This window comes from Lactuca virosa, chromosome 1 (assembly GCF_052849685.1).
Source record: "Lactuca virosa cultivar CGN04683 chromosome 1, Lactuca_virosa_CGN04683_v6, whole genome shotgun sequence".
NCBI classification, from domain to species: domain Eukaryota; kingdom Viridiplantae; phylum Streptophyta; class Magnoliopsida; order Asterales; family Asteraceae; genus Lactuca; species Lactuca virosa.
In genome coordinates, this window is record NC_136426.1 from 128,043,591 (window position 1) to 128,050,339 (window position 6,749).

A 6,749-nucleotide genomic window follows, 5' to 3' on the forward strand; every position below is an offset into this window, starting at 1 on the left:
GGGGTTGAATCTGGACAATATCATAGTTGGGAGACTCTACGTGGCAAAATCATTTGCATGTTTGTGTATCTGGTTCATGAACAGGAGGGAAACCTCCTGTTCTTCTTCTTCGTTTTTCGTAATACACCGAAAGAAAATATATCTTTACTATCTTATAAAAAGAAATCTTATTATTTCTATTAATAGATTAAATATAATAATAATATTTTTTTAAGACGTCCAAACCGTTAAGCTAACAGTACAAACAACTACCAATTAAATAATATTAAATATGTAATCCTCCAAACCTCTAAACTCAATGTACAATCAGCGAATGCATATCTTTTTTTTTTTTTTAAGAGACTTTTGACCGAAACTATTTGAAGTTTGATCGAGTCGAATATCTCGGATGATAAGTTAACTTCTACAAGATTTAATTTTAAAAAATCCCCAATTTTCGCCCTTATTGCTATATCTCGACTTTTAAATCGGAGGAAAACACATTTCTGGCTTGATTTACTGGTCATCACACTGTTTTCTCCCCTTTCCCCCTATACTTGTCCCCTCAAACTCCTCCTCGAACTCACCTCTTCGATCTCCTAGCACTACATGCATAGCTATAGAAATCAATCGTTTATGACGGTAAAAGGGCGATGGATTTTTTTTTTATCTTCGTCGTGTTTGTCTCGAACTTGTTTGTTTTTCCAAAGTGGGAGAAAATCATTACGAAGGGCAATAACCAAAGACAACAGAAACTCATGAGGGTTTAGTTTCGCATTTTGCAATGTAAGGTAAAATTCTTACATCCTATTCTGTATTTACGAGTGATTATTTATGCTAATTCTATTTCATGTTTTCAGTTGAGTTCCCATGGTTTGTAACTGTGTGTTTTGACGGGATCTCATTAGCCCTTTTGCTGATTCCAGATTTGTGCCGATTTGTTTGCATTTTGCTGCCAAAATAGACTGCCGAATCATGTAAATGATTATTTCGACTACGTGTCTTCAATCATTGTAATCGCTTGCATCTCAGCCTCTTTATCATCATTCTTTGCAATTCGACCATGTTCTTTATTCCTTACTTTGTTACAGGTTGTTGAAAATTTGGCAACTTTGTTGAATACATTTATAGCCTATTTATTTCCTTTATTTGATGAGATATCATTTTATTTAATGCATATGTGGGCAAGTGCTAATGCTGGTTATCCCTGCTAATTCAAATTTCATTTTTTATTGATATTGATTATGCCTATGTTAAGCAATTTGATTTATTTTTCAGGGAAAACAATGTTTTGAAGGACAAGGACACAAGAACTAAAGAGAGAAGAAACTATATTTGCATATTTTATGAAAAAGCAACTTTGAAGTACAAATACTTCTCTTAACTTGCTCGTAAGAATGCTTACCATAATCATCCTTTGTAACAATTACATTTTTCTTAATTTACAAACCAGGTATTATGGCAAATATCATATACATCCATGATCCATGATGTAATTTTTTCCCTTTTGATCAGTTGTTTCCTTCTTAATCAACTTAATTTATGCAATTTTCAAAAATGTATAAATGTCAAGACTTTTAGAATTTCATTTAGTCGATTACTTGTGGATAATGTGTATGGTTTTTTAGGGTTGCAATTGGTGACAATAAGTGCGTGTGTTGTGTGTGTATGTATATGACTATTGTTGACCATGTCTGTGCATCATGGATGTAAGGTATGCCAATTTTCATCATAAACATGTCACCATTTTGGTTTTTGAATACGAGTCCATATTTTGGGGTTTTTGCTTTCGACTTTTGAAGACTATCCACAATATGATTTTCTTGACCTGATATTGCTATGTTTTTACTATCATCTGTTGTAGATTTTTGACCATTTATTGCTTTGGTTTTACTACTAGAAACCTTGATGCTAACTGAATTTGTGGTGGGTTATAATAGTTTGAAGCTTATGGTTCTATGCATGCTCATATTAGGAGCAAGCAGGAAAAAGCAAGGTTAGCTAGGAGTTTTCAAAAGGAAGTACTATAGTCAGATGCAAATATTTCTGGTAAAGCTATTGAATAAAATAGTTCATTTAAATTTCATTTGTTTATTGTTCAGGCAGAATCATGAATAGTCACTTATTCCACTAAGGCCATCAACAATTGGATGCTTATGGTTCTAAAAGGATTTTATGCAAGCTTTAAGACCTTTGGGTTTATAATTAGTAGTTTTTATGCTCTTTATCAACAGAGGCCAACTCTGAAGCAACCGTTCGCCTCAAGGTTTTGAATTATTGCATGAAGCTTGAGCACACATCGACTTAAAGTTAACATAAATTGTTTCATGTCAAATCAATGCACGACAATATACAACGTAAGGCAAATAAGGAAGGTATGTCTTTGTTTCAATTTCCATGGTTCTTTGAAATTAATATTTTTTTTGGTGAAAAGAGTCGGTTATATGACCATGCCACTTAATGGAAACATCTTAACACTTGGTTCTTATTGGGTCTACAACTTTCTAAAAATAACAACATGCTTCCTTTATTTGTATATTATTACATTCTATATTCTTTTCTTCCAATTACATTCTTATATTTATGAATATCCTACCCAATCATACATCAATATCATCCAAATGTAAACCATGTTGGAATACTTACTAGGTATTTATCGATCTCTACTTTTAATATTCATTTGTTAAAAAGCTGATAGTTTTATTAAACCAGGTTAGAATCCTTTTTTGTAAATCCAAATACCAATGTATCAAACACATTTTATGCGATAGCACCTTATTATATGACACCTTTTTTACTACAGGGTACACATGTGTTCATATTTTGCTCAAAAGGATGTGTAAATATGGACCATCATGCAATCTTTTTGATTATTCAATGGGGGCGGTAAGTTGATATATAAAGTAAAAATAGTCCAGGCAACCTCGCTACCACAAATCTCACCATAAACCTTTTTAGTTATGATCTAAGTAAAGTATGTAACATATGCCTGTAATCGATATTATATGTTATCTTATTTTCATTTTTATATACATTTTATGCTATAGTTACTTGAAAAATGATTATCAAATCATATATTGGGATTTATTAGAAGAGTAAGAATTTTATTTTTATTACTGCATGGATTGAATTATTGGAAAGATGGAAATAGTGTCAAGGTTTTACCGAATGAATTATCTTTTTTTTAATAGATTCGTGGTAGGAGTAATGGGATTAGGGTCAATCTGATTAAATATTATATAATATAAAAAAGGTAATAAATACAACAAAAGTATTTAAAGTATAAGAGAATAAACATTCATTTTGAACGTAGTTACTAAAATAGAAACTAAACCTGGAGATTGTATAAATATGAAACAATAATAAATATTGGATTTGAGAAAAAAAACTTCATTTTAAATGAAGTAGTTACTAAAATTGAAACTAAACCTGCACATTGGATAAAATTGAAAAAATAATAAATATTGGATTTGAGTTGATATTTTGTTTAATTCTGAACACACTGAATAACATTATATATATATATATATATATATATATATATATATATATATATATATATATATATATATATATATATATATATATATTACTAAACCACAGTGGATCAAGTAATATTTTTGTGTTTAGAATTATCAATGAAATGTAATGGTTTCGTTTTTAATATTCTTAAATTTTGGAAGATATAATCAATTAAATGCAACATATATTTATTTTTAATGAAAACATAAACATACTTATAATTTTAACAAAAAATGGTAATTTGTTTTAATTATTAATCCAAAACAAGAAAATATTTTTATTTTGATGCAAAACAAAATCATATATTTATTTTTAAGTGAAAATAACAAACTTTTTTTTTCTTTTCAAAATAGCAAATTATTTTTATTTTTACTCAAAGCAAACATATTTTTTTAATTTTAACCCATGAAACTACAATATTTCTTTTATGCACAAAATAACATAACACTTCTATTTTTATCCAAAAACAAAAAATAGAATTATACATATATTTTTAATCTTTCAATACATTTTCTTTAAAAATCACAACTTTTTATATAATTTCGCTGATTTTTTTTAAACAAAAAAAATAATAAATAAATAAAAAATAAAAAATTCATTTTTTAATTTTTTAAATAAATAAAAAATAAAAAATTCATTTTTTCAGCGAATTAATAAAAAAAAGTTGTGATTTTTAAGAATATAAACTCAAAAAAAAAAAGTTGTGAAAATAACAAACTTTTTTTTTCTTATCAAAATAGCAAATTATTTTTATTTTTACTCAAAGCAAACATATTTTTTTAATTTTAACCTATGAAACTACAATATTTCTTTTATGCACAAAATAACATAACACTTCTATTTTTATCCAAAAACAAAAAATAGAATTATACATATATTTTTAATCTTTCAATACATTTTCTTTAAAAATCACAACTTTTTATATAATTTCGCTGATTTTTTTAAACAAAAAAAATAATAAATAAATAAAAAATAAAAAATTCATTTTTTAATTTTTTAAATAAATAAAAAATAAAAAATTCATTTTTTAATTTTTTTTTCAGCGAATTAATAAAAAAAAATTGTGATTTTTAAGAATATAAAGTCAAAAAAAAAAAGTTGTGAAAATAACAAACTTTTTTTTTCTTATCAAAATAGCAAATTATTTTTATTTTTACTCAAAGCAAACATATTTTTTTAATTTTAACCCATGAAACTACAATATTTCTTTTATGCACAAAATAACACAACACTTCTATTTTTATCCAAAAACAAAAAATAGAATTATACATATATTTTTAATCTTTCAATACATTTTCTTTAAAAATCACGACTTTTTATATAATTTCGCTGATTTTTTTTAAACAAAAAAAATAATAAATAAATAAATAATAAAAAATAAAAAATTCATTTTTTAATTTTTTTTTTCAGCGAATTAATAAAAAAAAGTTGTGATTTTTAAGAATATAAACTCAAAACAAAAAAAGTTGTGAAAATAACAAACTTTTTTTTTCTTATCAAAATAGCAAATTATTTTTATTTTTACTCAAAGCAAACATATTTTTTTAATTTTAACCCATGAAACTACAATATTTCTTTTATGCACAAAATAACATAACACTTCTATTTTTATCCAAAAACAAAAAATAGAATTATACATATATTTTTAATCTTTCAATACATTTTCTTTAAAAATCACAACTTTTTATATAATTTCGCTGATTTTTTTTAAACAAAAAAAATAATAAATAAATAAAAAATAAAAAATTCATTTTTTAATTTTTTAAATAAATAAAAAATAAAAAATTCATTTTTTAATTTTTTAAATAAATAAAAAATAAAAAATTCATTTTTTAATTTTTTTTTCAGCGAATTAATAAAAAAAAGTTGTGATTTTTAAGAATATAAACTCAAAAAAAAAAGTTGTGAAAATAACAAACTTTTTTTTTTCTTATCAAAATAGCAAATTATTTTTATTTTTACTCAAAGCAAACATATTTTTTTAATTTTAACCCATGAAACTACAATATTTCTTTCATGCACAAAATAACATAACACTTCTATTTTTATCCAAAAACAAAAAATAGAATTATACATATATTTTTAATCTTTCAATACATTTTCTTTAAAAATCACAACTTTTTATATAATTTCGATGATTTTTTTTAAACAAAAAAAATAATAAATAAATAAAAAATAAAAAATTCATTTTTTAATTTTTTAAATAAATAAAAAATAAAAAATTCATTTTTTAATTTTTTTTTCAGCGAATTAATAAAAAAAAGTTGTGATTTTTAAGAATATAAACTCAAAAAAAAAAAAAAAAAAGTTGTGAAAATAACAAACTTTTTTTTTCTTATCAAAATAGCAAATTATTTTTATTTTTACTCAAAGCAAACATATTTTTTTAATTTTAACCCATGAAACTACAATATTTCTTTTATGCACAAAATAACATAACACTTCTATTTTTACCCAAAAACAAAAAATAGAATTATACATATATTTTTAATCTTTCAATACATTTTCTTTAAAAATCACAACTTTTTATATAATTTCGCTGATTTTTTTAAACAAAAAAATAATAAATAAATAAAAAATAAAAAATTCATTTTTTAATTTTTTTTTTCAGCGAATTAATAAAAAAAAGTTGTGATTTTTAAGAATATAAACTCAAAAAAAAAAGTTGTGATCTCTAAGTATTTTTGTTATGCATTTTTATGATTTTTAGGGTTTAATTAATCACCGCCAGGAACTATTCGCCGCCGCCGCTTTGCGCGGGTAATGACTATATATATATATATATATATATATATATATATATATATATATATATATATATATATATATATATATATATACACACACACGGTGGTCCTTTGATTTGTATGAATCGACGAGAACAAAAAAAATGAAATGGAAAAGGTGGCGGTGACTCACAGGGGCGGAGCAACATGAGCATAAGGGTGGTGAAGGGTGGTTTTGAGACTAGTGCAACGGGAGGCCGACGGAGGTGGTGGTTTCGATGTTGCTGCCTTCGTTTCTTCCTCCTTCCAGTTGTACTTCGATGCAGGGAGTATTTAGAAGCTTTTGGGGATCGAAATCAACTTAGGGGTGAAATTTTTAGGTGATGGCAGTGGGTTTTTGAAAGTGGCACCGTGGCAGTGGGATGGTGCAGTGGAGGTGGGTGATGGCCGGCAGCCTTCTGCTGCTGGTTTCTTCTTGTGTTTCCGGCCAAATTAAAGGTTGAGGAAGGTGGTGGTGGTTAA

General features: G+C 25.4%; 1 long non-coding RNA gene across 6 annotated transcripts; it reads left to right on the forward strand.

The window, feature by feature from the left end:
- The first annotated feature begins 392 nt into the window (after nucleotides 1-392).
- Nucleotides 393-3,038, forward strand: LOC145157935 (uncharacterized). Of its 6 annotated transcripts, XR_013737226.1 has the most exons (6): nucleotides 393-770; nucleotides 840-992; nucleotides 1,258-1,370; nucleotides 1,920-2,028; nucleotides 2,214-2,354; nucleotides 2,783-3,038. It is a non-coding gene; the product is annotated as an uncharacterized LOC145157935 (long non-coding RNA). The 6 variants fall into 6 exon arrangements; XR_013737224.1 differs by having other exon boundaries at nucleotides 2,214-3,038; XR_013737229.1 differs by having other exon boundaries at nucleotides 1,920-1,975; nucleotides 2,082-3,038.
- The last annotated feature ends 3,711 nt before the right edge of the window (nucleotides 3,039-6,749 follow it).